An 18,989-nucleotide genomic window follows, 5' to 3' on the forward strand; every position below is an offset into this window, starting at 1 on the left:
ACAGTTTTACAGCTTCTCTCAAGCAAATAAAAAAGCCCCAAAGCTTTTCAGGAGTAGTCAGCATTTCAATGTTTATGGAACTTACCAGAAGTTAGAGTACCTGCAGAAAACATCATCTAGTGAACTTTCGTTTGGCTCTTTCAAGTAATTTATCCTTACTAGAAATACTTTCTTCAGAGGAGCCCTCTGGTAATAAGCTGGCAAAGACCTCAAGACGAAATACATACAAGAAGGAAATGCATCCAAGTTCCCATCTTGGCTTAGGAGTTCTAAAAGGTCAGAAGGGGGAAGACGCAGGGGCCCGAGAAAATACCATCCTCCCTGGAAGACCTGTTCCAATGTGCAGGAAGGTCTTGGCTCCCTCATTGTGGGGAAACAGCAGATGTGCCCCGAAGTCTCAACCCTTTGCCCTACGCACCCATCCCCTCACCTCTGAGAGAAAAATGACTTCGATAAATCGTTTTTATTTTAAATTCAATTTTATTTCACAGAGTTAAGGATCTGACCTCAGCCCCCATGAGTGCCAAGCCAGGCACCCTGGTCCTTCTGCCACACCCCATATCCCCAATATTTTAGTTCCAGTTTTTAATCCAAGTAAAGTTATTTAGCATTATGATATCAAGTAATAAAATTTGGTAAAAAGTCCCCCACTGTGTCTCACTAGCAGACTGCAAACAGAAAAAGAGGGAATTAAACAAAGCAGTGACATTAAAAACTCAGAAACAAAGGTTCGCGGATCACAAGGCGTCTGTACGGAAGCTGCCCGCCTCCTTGTCTGAGAACCTTCATGAGCTCATTTGAATAGTGCAAAACAAGTACGCAGTCTGTTAGACGCTGAGGACTTATAAAGCCAGAGGATTAAGTCCTTAACCTTTACTCAAAAAAGGATTAGTTAGGATAACTTTTAAATTTTACTTTAGGAAGAAAGCTTCAAAATTAAATAATGCATAATGGCCCACACTAAAGGAATTCCTCTCAGGTGGAGGAGAGCCCATTTCTGTCATGACAGTTGGCTTCAAAGCCACATAGATTATTTCATTCTTGAATTCGTTATGGAGAAGATCTAGTGTGCACAGTCTGTGTATATTTAATTGCATCATAATATATTCATAATCTATTCAAATGAGGAAATACAAACAACACATCTGAATAGAGTTCCCACTTTGGGAGGCACAGATAAATTAGTAAATTAATGTAGAGGTTGATTAGTAAAAGACACCCTATCGACCTAAATGACTTTACCTGCTGAGCAGTGTGTGTGTACACAGTGACGAATTACAGACTGAGCAAACCTGATTGTTTACTCTCCCTTCCTCTTAAAGTATTGCAAAAGACCTTTCTAGACGGTATAGTAATTTGCAGGCACAGACGAGGGGGCCATGCTAATCCAGGCAGATGATTGGGGAGATCGTGCAAGTTCAGTTCCACGTGAAGGATGCAAATTTTGCTCAGCGTTTGTAGCAGGAGGAGCATCATGAATTCAAGAGCAAAGTGATGTCCACTCCCCGTCACCCCCCTCCCATCATAGGCCCTCCAGCCACTCAGCCTCCCTATTGGCTTTAGCGACTCTTCTAGAATTGCCTAGGAGACATTTGATTGGCAGAAGGAGAGTGGGATTTTAGGTAATTGTGTCTGAGAGTGTGCGCTGCTGACTCCTGATGCCTTTTTAGTGGGCCCTGAAGTCCATCTTATTTCTGTGGCACCACTGTGTCAGTCGTCCTATTCTACATTGAGATTGGCTGGTGACATAAAGTGGGACATTACTAAGCAAAGGACACCGACAGCTCTCAAATTGTTTACTTATGCACCCCTAAATAAAAAGTCGATCTCATTTAATATCACTGATTAAACAATGGAAGTTACTAATTTTCCTATCTCCCCGGCATGTGTCTCTTCCAGCATTCTGTCGGACCTAATGGAAGCACCCACAAAGCAGTTCTGTGTGCTGGAGTCAGACGGTGGTCCATGGCTGTTAGAGGTCTTTGAGCAGTAAGCAGCTTTTGGGATGAGATTCTTGGTGACTGTAATCAATGTGGTTTGGTTATTAAGTATTGCGTGACAAAATACATCAGTGTTAGCGAGATTTGGGGCAAACGCATGACATCGCAGTCATGAGTAGGTAAAGGCTCCAAAGAAGCCAGTGTGATTTAATGTGGGTACATCGATAGCTCACTGATACATACGGATCAAAATGCCATTTGAAGATTAATCTGTATCCCCCCATGTCAGGTTGGGAGTAGAGTCAAGGGATACCCTGATCCCAAGAAAAGGTTCCTCCTCCCAGCTCATGCTTGTATTTCCCGCTGAGCTCGGAGACACCGGTCCCTTCTAGATGCTCACACGCCTGGGATTTGCAAAAGCTTCACTTCCGTTTGTACATTTGAAAATGTCAAATAGAAACGGAAACGTGAAATAAAAAAAGATACGGGGGAAATGCCTCTTGTTTCAGGAAATGTTTTTATCACTAATATTAATGTTGGTTATAGCTCTCATGAATAGTTATTTTGTTACTGAATTAGGTACTTATTGCAATTTTTTTAAGTAGCCAAGTGTATTAAAGTTTCTCAATCTCACTTTCTAATAATATGACTATTCCCAGCGCGATAAGCCAGAGCTCTTCGCTGTCATCAAGACTTTTAAAGAATGCAACGTTTTCTGAAGTTAAAAGTGACAACCACTAACTTCCATCTAGACTCTAAATATTAAAACTTTAGGTTACAATTTTTTTAATGACAAAATTACATTCATGGCACACGCACAGCGTTGCTGCATGTTGCATTGTGAATTGGCCACATGGATGTAGTCACTCACACATATAGCTTTGTGCGGGAGAGAACACCTGTAATGTGTTCTCAGCAGCTCTCAAGGGAATAACCCATGGCCATTCCCTATGGGCACCATGTTACACGGCAGCCCTCGTGAAATTATTCCTCTTGTCTAACTGAAATTTCCTACCATCCCTGTTAACTTTTGGAACGTCTGTTCCATCTGAGCGAGTGGCTCCATGGAGATCTCGTTTGGAATTATAGCCCCAGCAGACTGTGCGACCTTGGCTAGGCTGCTTACCCATCCTTAGCCTAAGCTCTTCAGGAACAGAATGAGAATGCTAATAAGGTAATAATGGCAAAGCTACCCAAGTAGGGCTGTGAGGATTAAGTGGGGTAATCCCCCTGAAGACACTAATCACCTGCTTGAACAAACGGGTGTTTTTTCTGACCATGCTTTGAGAGCACCCTTCCTGCAATTCACAGTAAAAACCTCTGGAAGCTTCCAGATGCCTATGGAAAACATAGCCCCCAATTTTTTTCCCATAGTTGCCTCATGGAATGTAGGAAATATCTTAAAAGGGATTTCATGTTGTTCTTTATAAAAAGCTAGGCAAAAATGATTCTTTGTCGTTGGGAAGACAGGCACTTTCTGCATTGGCCATGTCTAGCCTTACGTTTGGGATTCTCCTTGCCTTGAGTCCTTGGGAACAAATAAAGCCAGAGGAAAGAGGTTCCTCACAGTCACATCAGCAAAATGCTTTATATTTTGGTGTAATTGAAAGAAATGTCTGGAACGACCAGCGAGTGTTCTGTTCTGATACTAATCAAAGGGAGCACGTTGTGTGTACTAGGGACAGTTCAGGATGCCAGTAGGGAGGCTGGCCTTCACAGCTAACCTACGAGCCAGGCACAGCCAGCTCCATTTTCTGGCTGGGAAAATCAAGTCTCCGTGAACTTTAACAATCCTACGAAGACGGAGAAAGAAAAAAGCAACAGGAAAATGAAACCTTTTAAACTGCGAGGGGAACACATCATTGTTTTGTGCCCGTGTGCCTGTGTGTGCTCCTGTGAACATATGTGCATGCATGTGCACATGTGTGTACATGTATATGTGTGTGTGTGTATATCCATGTCTGTGGCATGTATACGAATGTGTATGTAGAGGCTAGAGGTTGGTGTCAGATGTTTTCCTTAGCCATTATCCAGTTTGCTTTTGGAGACAGGGTCTCTCACTGAACCAGTGAGTTGTGGGGAGTGAAGCCTGTTAAGTTCCAAAACGCTGGAAGGTCAGTATACTGAGAGGTAGCGTGAAGGTACAGTGGCTACTCGGGGGGACAATGACTGCACCTTCCAGCTTGGGCTTCCCCTTTTCATATTGTTACACGCCAGGCGAATGCCCTAGCAGGGGTGCTCATGACACCATGATGGAAGGGATCAGGGTGAGCCCAACCTCATTACTCTCCCCTCATTCTTTTCAGAGGAGGTTTATGAAACCGCAGTTGTCAGAGTGGTGAACCACGAATGCCTATCTTATTTTACATGTATTTCAGATTTATTATTTTATTTTACACACTTGCGTGTTTTGCCTACATGTGTGTCTGTGCACAACATGTGTGCCTGATGCCTGTGGAGGTCAAAAGAGAGTGTCAAATCCCCTGGAATGGAAGTTACAGGTGATTGTGAATCTCCATGTAGGTGCTGAGAACTAAATGTGGGCCCCCCGAAAGAGCAGCCAGTGCTCTTAAACACTGAGCCATCTCTCTAGCTCATAGACTAAGTTATTTTTTTATAATTCTGCAATTTATTTGCTCTATCAAATTCAGAAACTTTACTACACACCTCTGATAATAAAGGTGTGTAGTAACTCATAACTCTGAATATGTCATAAAAAGCTAGGAAGCCCTTTTCCCATTAAAAGCATGTCAGAGAGATTTAAATTTGCGGTTTAAATAATTCAATAGCAAATGTTTAAGACATATCATATTCCTTTCTTTTGTTCCATGTAAAATTTTATTGAGAAAAAAAAATCAAACCTCTTCAGCTGTAAAAAAAGAGAAAAATTCAAAAGCATAATGGAGCGGGCCCAGGTGGATTCTCGGATATGGTTACTTTTTAGTAGTCAGACAATCAGAGAACCTTTAGAGATTACAGGAGACTCCAGCTCTGGATTCTGGGAAGGAGCAGACCAATTATGAAGAGTGTGTGTCTCAGGGTTTCAATCGCTGGGATAAACACTAGGTCCTAAAGCAGTGTGAGAGGAAAGGGTTTGCATTCACTTTTAGTAACAGTCCATCACTGAGGGAAGTCAGGACAGGGACACAAGGCAGGAACCTGGAGGCAGGAGCTGAAGCAGGAGCCGCTCACTGCCTTGCTCTTCGTGGCTTGCTCAGTCTGCTTTCTTATAAGACCCAGGACCAACCTAAGGATGGCATCGTCCACAGTGAGAGCTGGCACTCCTGAATCAGACATTGCTCAAGATAATGCCCCTCAGGACTGTCTACAGGTCAATCCAATAGGAGTTTTCTTAATTAAAGTTCCCTACCATCAGACGACTATAGCTTGTGTTAAGCTGACATAAAGAACGAACATAGTATGGAACAGTTTGAATCAATGAAATTGAGGAAAGGTCCCATGTAGCACTGCATGGCCTTGATCTCTGTGTGTAGCCAAGGATCATCCTGAATACCGTGGGCTTGATTTACTACACCCAGCAGAATTATTTCAAAATCCTTTTCTTTTTACTTTTCTTTGAGGCAGGGTCTCATTTTATATCCCTGCCTATCCTGGAACTCCCTTTGTAGACCAGGCTGGCCTCAGACTCACAGAGATCCCCCTGCCTCTGCCTCCCCAGTGCTAGGATTAAAGGCGTATACATCACTACACCCAGCTGAATTTTGAAGTCTTAAATTCACTTTTCACCGTCCTAATCGCTGAAAATAACCTAATGTTGCTTGGTTTTCACGAAGTAGGGTACTTTAAAGAAAAGCCTTTAGAATGTGAATGCTTCACCTTCTTTAAAAGGGGAATAAGAATACCCTTTGGCAGGGAATAGAGAGGCAAAGATTGAAACAGACACAGAAGGAACACCCATTCAGAGCCTGCCCCACATGTGGCCCATACATACAGCCACCCAATTAGACAAGATGGATGAAGCAAAGAAGTGCAGGTTTATTGGAGCCGGATGTTGATCTCCTGAGAGACACAGCCAGAATACAGCAACAGAGGCGAATGCCAGCAGCAAACCACTGAACTGAGAATAGGACCCCTGCTGAAGGAATCAGAGAAAGAACTGAAGAGCTTGAAGGCCTGAGACCCCTTATGAACAACAATGCCAAGCAACTCGAGCTTCCAGGGACTAAGCCACTACCCAAAGACTATACATGGACTGACCCTGGACTCTGACCTCATAGGTAGCATTGAATATCCTAGTAAGAGCACCAGTGGAAGGGGAAGCCCTGGGTCCTGCTAAGACTGAACCCCCAGTGAACTAGATTGTTGTGGGAGGGCGGCAATGGAGGAGGATGGGGAGGGGAACACCACAAAGAAGGGGAGGGGAGGGATTAGGGATGTTTGCCTGGAAACCGGAAAGGGAATAACACCAAATGTAAATAAGAAATACTCAAGTTAATAAAAAAAAATAAATAAAAGCCCTGGGAAGGGCATTTATCACCCATAAACCCAAAAAAAAAAAAAAAAAGAAAAGCCTTTAGAGTCAGAAAGATTGCTCAGTGGGCAAATTCTCTCATCCCTCGACCGCAGCAGCTTGCCAGCCTGACTTGAGTCCTTCAAACCTGCATGCGAGTGGAAGGAGAGACTCCAAAAAGTTATCCTTTAACTTCCACACATGTCGCATGCTCATCCCCCATCATACATGTGCACGAACACACACACACACACACACACACACACAGAGCAATGAAAGAAGAGAAAGAAGAAGGGTTTGGGGGTTGAAAGATGCCACGATCTAGGGAATTTGGTTAAGATGTCTGAAAATCAAGGTAAAAGACTTTAGAATCATCCACAGCGGAAGCACCTTGTCTATACTTCCATAGAAGGAAGAGCTGGCATTAAAAAACGAAAAACAACAACACCAAAAAAAAAAAATCAGAAAACAACAACAAAACCTAATGTTCTAATGTGGGTCACAGAGATGGCTGGTGGCCTTGGAGGGACAAAGTTTGAGGAACGACATGTACTCTGAGCCAAACAGTCACCAGTGTCATCTGCTTTGGGGACTTGTGGCAGACCACAGCTCACACAGCAACGGTTAGCCCGGTTAGCCCGTGATAGGACTTCCCGCCTCTCACAAAGCAGCTTGGTAACCGTCAGCTCACTTCACAGATCCAAACACACAGCAAGGTTGCCTACGGAACGTTTTCTAAGCTACAGCCCTTGTTTCCTCTGAGACAGGGTCTCACTGTACGGTCCCTGATGGCCTGAAACTTACTATGTAGATCAGCCTGGCCTAAACCCACAGGGAATCATTTGCCTTTGACTCAGGGATGCTGAGATTAGGGTGTGGGGCACAACACCTCACATGGTTTTATGATGCTTAATCATTCTTCTGTGGCATCAAAAAATCATTTTATCAGAATACATTAATTATTCATAATGGGCTCCATGTGACTTTTCATACATGTACATGTATATTTTGACCACATTCACCCCCACCAACCTCTCTTCTGCTAAACCCTCCTCTTCCCACCCAGCCCCCACTTCTGGTTTTCATTTTTTCCTGGTGATTTAATTCGTTTAACTAGGGTTGCTCACAGGAGCATGGCTGAGGGGCTATTTACAGAAACACCGACACCTTACCAATGGCTACACCACTGAAGAAAATGTCTCCAACCCTCAGCAAACCTGAACCATGTCAGGGGAGTGTGGGGGCCTCAGGAGCTTCACCCCCCCCAACTTCATGATTTTTGTTGTATGTCAGCATGCAAATGTCCTTCTGTGAAAGTGTGAGTCTGACTGGAGTTCCCGGGATCTGTCCTGTTTCCAGACGGCACATTTTGCTGTTACTACAAAATCTATGAGCCACTTGGTGCCAGCTCCATGTTTACTGGTTTAGTCAACTTGAATGACTATATTAGTCTTTTAACAATGAAACTTAATTCGTATCAGGTGAAGGAGGAACTGCATCTGGGATCTGTTAGGACTCCATGTTTATGAGTTTATTTCGACAGGGAAAGGAAAAGACATGTTAACCACAGCTCTGATTCAGAATTCTGAATTCAGTCGCTCTGTGGCCACTTGGATCTGGTCCATGGATCAATTATGACGCATCTCCTTCCCACATCTTGCTGTCCCAGTTTGAAATAAGTACAATGTGGTTTGTTTTGTCAGCCCACCTATTAAATCTGCCTGGGCAGTGCCCAGACATTTTGGTCTGTCTTTTGCACATTGAACATGCACATATTCCCTTAAACACCGTGTCTTCTTCTGAAGAACCACATGTAGAACATTTGATTGTCAATACTTAAGTCATTGACTGGCTTCTCCCGGCACTCGGAGGACACTAGGCATTCCCACGACCCATCTAGACGGGCTGGCTGTGAGACTTCTGGATTTGGAAGGTTGTGCTGGACTGTGATTCATGGAAGAAGACCGCTGTTCACAAAGTGTCACTCCGTCTAACGGTGCCGGTGGCGGCGATGGTGCTGGAGTGTTTTCCAGTAAGACCTTCCATTTTCTTGTCCGATGTGAAGGGCTAATGCGTTTGTCCTGGAGTAAGACAAAGATCCTGCGTCCCTGAAGCATTTCTGTAACCCCATGTGACATTTCCACTATAATTTCTTTATTCATGGACTGACTGAACAGACATTTTGGGGGAAAAAAACCTTCTTTTTGTTTGTTTTGTTTTGTTTGAGACAGGGTTTCTTTGCGTAACCTTGGCTTTCCCCGAACTCCCTCTATAGACTAGGTTGATCCCCAATTCAGAGATCTCTGCCTCCTAAGTGCTGGGACCAAAGGGATGCACTACCACACTCCTGCTTCACACTTATTGTTTTCAAAAGCATTGATTGATTGATTGATTGATTGATTGTGTGTTGGGGGCATGCTTTAGTGCCAGTGTGTGTGTGTGGGGGGGCGCAAAGAACTTGGTTCCTTCCTTCCATCGTGTGGATTTTGGGAATTGTTGAGGTCATCGGGCGCAGTGGCTTTACCTGCTGAGCTACCTTGTCAGCCCCAAGGGGGACATTTTATGAGCTATAAGGCATGCTTTAGAAAGATGATATGTGGCAATTTACGCACATACAAAAAACCCTCGAAGACAAGGTTTACATTCGGTGCCATCCGTTGCCCTCTCACGTTTACTATATAAAGGCATCACTGGGCTTCACGGAGGAGCACAAACCAGACACGGATCCCACCTCATTTCTCACTATTAATATGATTTAAAATACAATGTTTTTATATACATGTGGAGGAGAAACAGGCACGATGACCACAAATGCAGCGAACTGCTACCTGACAGCAGGGGCCTTTGTGTTATTCTTTTGAATTTTCAGGATGGTAGATACTGTCTTAAATAAAAGGAGTTTGAGTGTTTGCTTTGAAAACAAGTAAGTCATCTATCTAAGGGCCTGAGGTGATGTCAGGGTCCCTCCGATTGTGGGGATGCCACCTGCATCCTTTGCCTCTGTACTGCTTCTGAAATCACGCTGTGACTTTAGGTGGCCCTTGGCAAATGTGTAAATACGGAGTGCTCACTTTTCCTTTGAGGTACCAGTTTTTCAGGCCGTGTCTCTTCCAGTTAGGGCATATGTAGCACACATGAGGGCACAAGCGGGAGATTGGTCGACCACCGGGTTCAGGTCTCACCTCAACAGCCGGAAGCTTTGGTCCTGCCTGACCTCTTCACCGAACTCTCACTTCACTGACTCCTCTGGCTCTCAACCGTGGGCAAGTTCAAACCTGGGCTTTCTTTCTTCTTCCCTCCCACTAATTTCCCCTCTCCTTTCCCCTCCTCCCCCTCCTTCTCCAACCCCTCCCTGCTTGTCCTCCTTCTTTCCTCCTCTTCTTCCTCCTTCATGCCTCCAACAGACACTTAGGTGCAGCTAGCACTCAGGACTGGTTGCTGCATGAATGCACGAGGAAGTCTAGACTGAGATGCGGGCTTCAGCGCTCTTCAGCTGGCCTCTTTGATTTGCTTTCTCCCGTGAAGGTGGCTGTGACCTTCCAGGGCCAAGGTAACCCAGAGTGCAAAATGGGATTCATGTGACACTGTATGAAGTGGCTTTCTGCTCAGAGCTGTAACAAACAAACTATGTTTTGGTAATAACACAGAGGCAGTACTTTCCAAAGGACAGCTGACTAAAACCAGGGCAGTCTCTGGCCGGCTGCATTCTTAACCTGTGTCACGAGCCCCACATTATGTATGTGTGTTTCTAATGATGTTAGAATGAAGGGGTAAAAGACCACTACAGAGATGAGGGTGCTCCTGCCTCCTGGGAACCCCCTCAGGTTTGATAACTCTGTTTCCAACTGCCCCGTTCACACAATTATCATCAGTGAACACAGTTGCCTGCTGCTGGATCATATACAAATATTCAGATTTTTGTTTTCCTCCCCATTCTGAAGGTTATCTCTCTGGTTGCTCTGAAAATTAACTGACAACCATTTCCCATGATGCTCTGTGGGCTGTCAAGCTGTCTGTCAAGCTGTCAGCTGACCAACTGTTCCCATGGTTCTTTTAGACTTCCGTATGATAAATTGAAAGGCCCCGTTATCTGTCTGTTGTGAAGGGGAGCTGTCTGGGCTTTGATAAGATATCACTTCTCCCAGGTGAGAGGTGGCTGACAGCAGGCTGGAGCAAATCAACACCTCGGAGCTGAGCCAGGGGCAAGAAGCCGGGGGGCCACAGTTTATAGACCACACTGGATACTGTTTGCTACTTTTCTTTGTACAGAAGTTCCAGACTCATCCTTCCAAGGTGCAGTTATTTCTCTTTCTAGCTTTCAAATAACAACTGCTACTCTTTTCACCATGGAGAAAGAGCCTTAAAGCTGACAACAAAGTTTGTGAGCTTAGGTTCCCCGCACACAGGCTGTCCACCTCCTGTCCACCAGATCCTGTTCCCTGATGTCACACTTATCCACCTTCCAGAAGAGACGCAAAGATACATTTAATTACTGGTGTTTGGGTAGGCGCCATCAATATCACCAGGTTTAGGTTTGGCGTTTATTAGTTCACACTTTAGTGTCATTTAGGCAATAAATGAAATTATGACATAGATTCAATACTTTAAAAGTCTTTTCACTTCTTACGTTGCATGTATACGATGTGCATGTGGGTGAGTCAGAGGACAAGTTTGTGGAGCTGTATTTCTCCTTTAGCCTCTGTGTGAGTTGCAGGGATTGAACTCGGGTCCTTGGGCTTGCATAACAAGCACTTTACCTTGTGAGGAAAAGAAAAGAGCCTTCCTGTTTTAATGGTTTTGAATTATACCAGTATAGTAAAAGTTGAATTTCCACGTGTGATACCCTAAGGGGGAGAGCAGACTCAATAGACCAGTCAGGGGAGGGCTTTGAGGAGAAGGCTATCTGTGGGACATCTACCTGGAAATAGATGTATTTCAATCACAAACTTGCATTTAGAATCAGGACCTGTGGGATTCTACATTTTGTGGGAAACAGGCCAAGCTCCCGAAGTGTTGACTCTGGGTAAGAATTCCCTTCTCTCCCTCCTGCAACTCTTGACACATGCTGACTGGCTGTCACCACAAATGACTGCATGTGCCCTTTGGCAATCACTCGGGGAGACAGTCTGTTGTTGTTGCTTGTGTTCTTAAGCAGGATAAAAGTATGGCAGCTGCTAACATCACCACCTTGTGTACAAACAGATTTTTGCACACGGTCTCTTGTCATTAGTGCCTTGCAATCTCACAGAGCGAGGGAGAATTCCGATGACAGACAACAGTCGAGTAACTTTGTAATATGGAGTCTGAACAAAGACACTATGGCTTGTTTCCATTCATGATAATTAGCTATGCATGCAACACTCCTGAAATAAGCAAGAATAGCCCAGAGCCCTCGAGGACTGAGAATCTGTCAGGCTTGGGGACAATGACTCAAGAGAAAACATAAAGGGGTGGTGAGATGGCTCAATTGACACAGACGCTTGACGCCACCAAGGGCCTAAGCCTGATACCCACCACCCACATGGTGGGCGTAGGGAGCCAACTTCCACAGATGAGTCTCTGACCTCCACATACACACTGTGGCACGTGTGCTCTACCTGTTATGGATTAATCAATAAAAATGCAATGAATTTTTTAAAAAGAAAGAAATTTGAACCTTCTTTGGTGCCAGGCAAGGCCCTGACTCAAGAGTCACATTCACTGAGCCCTTTTGACTTGTAAATGGATAAATGTTTGATGTAAATATTTGCTTAAAGGCATAATTTTGGTCTCCATCCAGTGAGGGAGACAGATCTCTTGAGGTTCCGAATACCAGACTTTTCCTACTGGCTTCTGGCGTGCTAGAGCACCCAGGCAAGTGCAAATTCTCAGTCATCCTCGGAGAGCATCTAGCTTGACCACCACATCCCTTTCCACAAAGAAATTCTTTATCACTTCCCACCTTGTGGCTAAAATCAAGTGTAAGAAATACCTTATATTCCACTGAAGTAGGTGGTGACTCGGGAAGAGGGGATGGGAATATCCGTGCAGGCTTCCGAGGACACAAGTAAGTGTCTCATGCTATTCTTCCTCTCAAAAACAATTCCAGTTCATTTCTAAGAAAAAAATTAATTTTACATTAATTTTCTCATAGGTTTCCTCTTTTGATAATAAACTCATTAAATTCTATTATCTCACTGGTCTAGGAAGACCAGTCAGAGAGTAAAAATGTGTCCCTGAGTTAGGTCCCAAAGGCCCAGATTTAAAAGCTGGGCCTAGTGTATGCTCTTGTAACCTGTGCTAAGGGGGCAGACGTATGCCTAGGACTTCTGGGCCATGTAGCCCAGCCTAATCAGGGATTTCCAGGTCAATTACAAACATGGTTCCAATAAGATGACAGCTCCTAAGGTTGATGTTGGACTCCATACAACGGTGCACACATACATATGCACCTATGTATGCACACATATATGCACATGTATATAAATACATAGATATGTATTTATTAGCTCACATAGCAGCAAAATAACTGTTATAAGCTGTTAAAAAAAGGTTTCAATCGCTGTGGTAGAACACCATGGACAAAGCAACTTGGGAAGGAAAAGGTTTACTTTATCTTATTGCTTTCAGGTCAAACTTCATCCTTGGGGGAAGTCAAGGCAGGAACTGAGGCAGAGGCCATGGAGGAGTGCTGCTTACCGGATTGCTCCACATGGCTTGTTACCATACTTTCCTTATTTTGCCCAGAATCAACTGACCAGGGGTGACCCCGCCCACAATGGGCTACACACTACCACTTCAATCTCTAGTTAATAAATTTTATGGTGGCATTTCCTTGATTGAGAGTCCCTCTTCTCAAATGACTCTAGCTTGTGTCAAGCTGACATAAAGCCAGCCAGCACAGTTGGTATCCTGTAGGTGTGGAGTTTTCATATTAAGGATGTTTGATTCTGTGCTAAAATTTTTGCTTAGTAGTTTTAAAAGCTAAGAATAGTAATTCACACTGTGATTGAATGTATTTCTCCACGTGTGTTTGTTTTTGTCTCTCCCTGAGGAACTTGGCCCGGTGCATTTGTGACATTGGCTAATAAAGTTTGTTCTAGTCTTGATTTCTTATTATGATCTCCTAATACTAGATTGAAAAAAAAATCTTGTGTATAGCCACACCATCCTGAATGATCTTGGAAGCTAAGGGAGTCAGGCTCACCTTGAATAACATTCTGCTTAAGAATATCAGGTAACTGTTGGCTTAAAAAAATCTTGCAGAAAAAGTAAGAGTTATATATCATCTTTTTAAAAAAAATCAATGTATGTACATGAGTTTATTGTTGCTGGTATTATTTCATCCCATTTCCTAGAGGCAAAGATGAGTTTCAGTTTAGAAGTACAATCCAAATGAACAAACTGTACAAAATGCTGTGTTCCTCCATGACTCAGTCACATGACCAAAATATTTACACAATGCTGCTCCCAATCCGTAGTCTTCGACAGTTCCAGACTCGTGGTTTTCTAACTACGCAAATGCATTCGTACCTTCTTCCCTACGTTAATGTACTTATTGCTGTGTGCAATGGGCTGGAATTAACCAGACTGAATTACATGTATCTGTAGTCTCTTGATTTATGTGGATTTGTGGATGTTGTTAGCCTGACAATTTTTCTGATAAATCAACTAGGGAAACTGCAAAGGCTTGATTTCAGCCATTGTTGTGGAAGCAACCTGTCAACCCTGCAATTCTAGCCTCTGACTGGTGACTTGTGCTCTATTGAATGGATGCAGTTTCTTGATGTCTGTGTCTGTGTGCATGTCTGTATGTGCGTCTCTGTGTGCATGCATACATATGCACTTGTATGCTTTGCTCGGAAGCCAGAGAAAGGAGTTGAATTCCCTGGTACTGGAATTATAGGCAGTTATAGCCATCTGATATGTGTGCTGGGAACTAAACCTGGATACCCTACAAGAATACCAAAAGCTCCTTTTTTGTTTCTTTTGAGACAGAGTCTCACCATGTAGCTCTGGCTGTCTTAGACTACTCTGGGTAGACCAGGCTGACCTTGAGCTCACAGACATTCACTTGCCTCTGCCTTCCAAGTTCTGGGATTAAAGGCGTGAACTATCTCACCCTGCTAATAGCAACCACTCTTAACTGATAAGCCATCTCTCAAGCCCACAAGATTTCTTTTGTGTCAATAGTGATGACGGGGCTATCCCTATTGGGATGGAGACCACAGACGATCAGCAAGATGACAGAGAGGTTAGCCACTGAGCAAAGAAAGAGCTTACTAGACTGATTTCTGATTCAAAGCCAGTTGTATACCTTCACTTTGCCATGATCAGCAGAGGCCTCTGGCACAGCACCTTAATGACTCAGGAAGGAAGACTGTTTGCCAGGAGGTTGGCCCCATTTATGTAGAAATCTACTTAAAAAGCAGTATCTATCTACTCTTAACTGGACAGCCAACCTAGTGTCATGATGTTAGTTGTGGAGGAACTCAATATCTACTCCTATGCTCTTTTTTCTTTTTTTTTTTAGATCCAATTGTAAGATATAACTGCCCACCTAAACATACAAAGCCCAGTACCATCCATCCCTTAAGAACATTAATAACAACCTGTAAATACACAGAGCAGAATCTTAACGTCACCTGCCATGGCTTCTCACCCTCTCCCTCCTCCTGTCTCTTCCACCTTTCTCTTTCAGTCTTCTCCTCTTCCTTCAAACTTCTTTCCCACCCATCCTTCCTTCTCCTCCAATGACAGGCCTTCTTCTATCCTCTACCTGCCCCTCACTTGTATTTTACAAATTCAATGGGGAGAAGGTTCTGGTGAAGTCACCTGAGTTCTGAGTATGTGACTAGGTAGCTGTCCTTGGGGCAGTGGAATTAGCATCAAAACACAGATAACTTCAGGGCAAACCACAACATTTCCCCCTTTTACAGTTAAAAGGCCTTTTCACTTACATATAAATTGAGTACAATTATTACCATTCTACAATTTATAAAACACACGATACACTCAAACACCAGTCCATCAATTTTGTCCATTAACTAAAGCACCTTGTCACCTATCCTAAAAGACTATAATTCTATACCTGACTTATATCCTGGTTTGAGATCGTATGCCATCTGAAAAACCACCCTTTCAAATTTATTATCCTTCTCAATGCTAAATATCTTGGATTGTTTACAAAACTACCAGTCTTCAACCACGTCAGAAATCTTAGAATGACCAAATATCTATACACATAGGAAGCCTAACACAGCTTCCAGAACTGAGAGGTTGTAGAGACAAATCTCCACCAGCACAGTCCTCTGTTAGCAACATGTGAGCGCAAGTCTTCAGTCTTCTGGCCCCAAATCAACTGACAGACTCTTGAAATGCAGATTTTTGAAGGGCTGATCACCCTGTTTTGGCAGAGCTTATCAGTCAACTATTCTGCATAATTTGTCCTTTTCTGGACAGTATAGTTTGCAGATGAAACAGGCAGTTTTGTCCAGTAGCTGTCTAGCCACAAAGTATTGCCTCACCTGGAGGTAGAGATGTTTAAATTCTTCATTGAATCCACAAAAGGAGAACTGTTAGGAGCAGATATGTCTCAACAAAAGATAAATAACTTTAAATCTCAAATTTTGTGGATTTCTGATGTTTTTGAAAACCATCTATATAAAACAATCTTGACTGTTGTCTTTATATCTTAATGTTATCTTGCAAGTAGTTGCACAAAGTCAGAGCCATGAATTTGCTATTTGGCCCTTTACTCACATGTGTAATCAACTCAGAAGTTTGTAATGACATCAGTAGAAGGACTGGCTTTAAACCTTGTACTTTTAAACTTTTTTGACAAATAAATTCTATACCAAAGCAAAGTTACCAAAGTTATTTTAGCTTAGTTACCAAATGAGATTGTAACTATACAACTCAATCTAGCTAATCCCCCCCCCCGTTAAATTACAACCATTTCTAAATTCCTCATAAAAACAACTTTAGAATAACCACTTTCAGTCCCCCCACCCCAAAGTCCAGGGAATTGGGGGAATGACAACTCCATAACTTCTTCAAGCTATACATGGGCGTTGAGATATCCTTGGGGGTAGGGGGTAGGAAGAATGAAGCAAATGCTGTAGCCGGATGTGTCCTGACTGGACCCATCTGAAAGTCCTTGAGACCAGGAATCCAAGTAGGCACACTCTGTAGAATACAACTCTCAAGACAAAAGTTTAGAATCAAGATATCTTTTGTTTGATTCTCCTGAATCAATTTTTCAGGTGGTCTACCTCTATGAAATCTGATCAGTATGACTCTGTGAGGTTTCCAGAGCCTATCACACTTTTTAAAAACACAAAGACAAAATCTTTCTCCCAAAATACTGTGTTCCTTAGTCTGTAACTAGAAAAGCTTGTATCTTGCACTCTCTGCCAGAGTAATAATTAACCATAAACTCAAAGTCACACCCATTATGAAGATTAAACAATTTTTTAAAAAAGGAACTAAGCTAAACAATGAGCCTGATGGGCTTTTTGTACTCTGTGATATCAGGAAATGAACCCAAAATTCTTGTTAAAAGTATCTGAGCTTCCTGTTGTGGTAAATATCAAAAGTAACCACAAACCCTCGCTAGCCGGCATCAATGAGCCATATGGCCTTTAGCGGGGTAATTCATAAAACAAACTAAACACCTTTTATCAATTCTAATACCAATAAGCAACATATCAAACCAGGACTTTAGCCCAAAATATATCCATCTGTTAAGCTCTCTACCTGGATCCACAGATTTTTATTTAACCTTAATAACTTGTAAATATCACAATACTCTACTTGGGGTCAGTGACTAATTTTTCCCTAAGTTCCGAACCATGGATGAAAATCCCCACGTGATTTGGGTAATCTCTATACTCTCCTTAAAACAAACTTAAACACATTCTATCAATTCTAATACCAATAAACAACTTATCAAACCAGGACTTTAGCCCAAAATATATCTATCCGACAAGCTCTCTACCCAGAGCCACAGATTTTTCTTTAACCTTAATAACTTATAAATACTTTCTATCAATTCCAATATCAATAAGCAACTTAAAATCAGGACTTTCGGCCAAAATATATCTATTTGTTAAGCTCTCTACCTGGAGCCACAGATTTTTATTTAACCCTAATAATTTCTATAATATATGTCTGCATTGGTGTTACAGACATTTATCACAACTCTCTACTTGGAGTTTAGTGACTAATTTTTCCCTAAATTCTGAACCGTGGGTGAAAATCTCCACCTGATTCAGGTAATCTCTTTACTTTCTTCTTTCTAAAAACAAACTTAATCACCCTTTAATAATATCTGTCATTAAGAAGTATCTTCTCTAACCAGGATTTCAACCCAAAATTCCTGTGGAGCCCAGGTTAGAAGAAATATGAGTATCCTGAAAGACTTTCTAAACACCTTTCTTTAAAAAGCAGCTTTTAATCTCTTTCTCCCATTACTTATCACACAGCAGGGGACCTACAGCCTGCCAGCCCAGGCTACTTCCCTGTTTCTTCGTTAAATTCCCATGCTTGAGATATCACATGACTTAACATGGTGCTGGCCTCCTCTTACTTAGAAAATAAAAACTTTCTCTCAACTCTTAGTATTACTAGTGGATTCTTGCCAGTCACGTTGGTTCGCCATCTGTAAGTACACAGAGCAGAATCTTAAGGTCACCTGCCATGGCTTCTCGCCCTCTCCCTCCTCCTGGCTCTTCCCTACCCCTCTGTTATATGACAACAAGCAAGCACCCTTACATGCACATGTGAGGAACCTGTGATGCCATGGACTGCAAAGAATGCCAACGGAAGTTTCTCCTGGCATTGTCTTAGAAGGCTTCAAGCTTCTCTCCTGGAGCACTTTACTTGACAGTAAGCAATAGTTTCAAGCATTTGATGTCTAAAACGTCTCGAAGATGGTACAAGGAGAAAGCCAACTTGCCAAGTCTGCAAAATGCCTGGTGGACACTGACTGATTCCGTTTGCATCTACTCAAGTTAAGTAATGTGTGTGGGCAGGGTGAAGAAGGCTGCAGTGTGTGGGCGGGGTGAAGAAGGCTGCAGTGTGTGGGCGGGGTGAAGAAGGCTGCAGTGTGAAGAAGGGTGTGGGGGAAGAAGGCTGCAGTGTGTGGGTGGGGTGAAGAAGCTGCAGTGTGGGGGGGTGAAGAAGGCTGCAGTGGGTGGGAAGACTGCAGTGTGTGGGGGTGAAGGAGGCTGCAGTGTGTGGGCGGGGTGAAGAAGACTGTAGTGTGTGGGCGGGGTGAAGAAGGCTGCAGTGTGTGGGCGGGGTGAAGAAGGCTGCAGTGTGTGGGCGGGGTGAAGAAGGCTGCAGTGTGTGGGCGGGGTGAAGAAGACTGTAGTGACAGTGTGAGCTGAACTGGTCTCCTTTGGCTCAGGTGCTTATCTATTCAAAATACTGTCCTAGACCTGAAAGGTAATACTGAGATGTTTTAATACAATTAACTTTCTAAGGGCTGGAGAGATGGCTTAGTGGTGAAGACTACTAGCTACTCTTCCAGCACTGTTTGTAGCACCCAAACGGTGGCTTACAACCTTCTGAAACCCAGTTGCAGGGAGTCCAGT

At 43.2% G+C, this 18,989-nt stretch overlaps 1 long non-coding RNA gene across 1 annotated transcript in view; it reads right to left on the minus strand.

Moving 5' to 3' along the window:
• LOC116896944 overlaps positions 1–12,509 on the minus strand; it is a 174,629-nt gene extending 162,120 nt beyond the window's left edge. Inside the window, exon 1 of the long non-coding RNA XR_004387382.1 lies at positions 12,383–12,509. This is a non-coding gene — a long non-coding RNA (uncharacterized LOC116896944). The remainder of the gene's footprint in view (positions 1–12,382) is intronic.
• Positions 12,510–18,989: the final 6,480 nt, after the last annotated feature.

Source organism: Rattus rattus, chromosome 3 (genome assembly GCF_011064425.1).
Source record: "Rattus rattus isolate New Zealand chromosome 3, Rrattus_CSIRO_v1, whole genome shotgun sequence".
In the NCBI taxonomy this organism is placed as follows: Eukaryota; Metazoa; Chordata; class Mammalia; order Rodentia; family Muridae; genus Rattus; species Rattus rattus.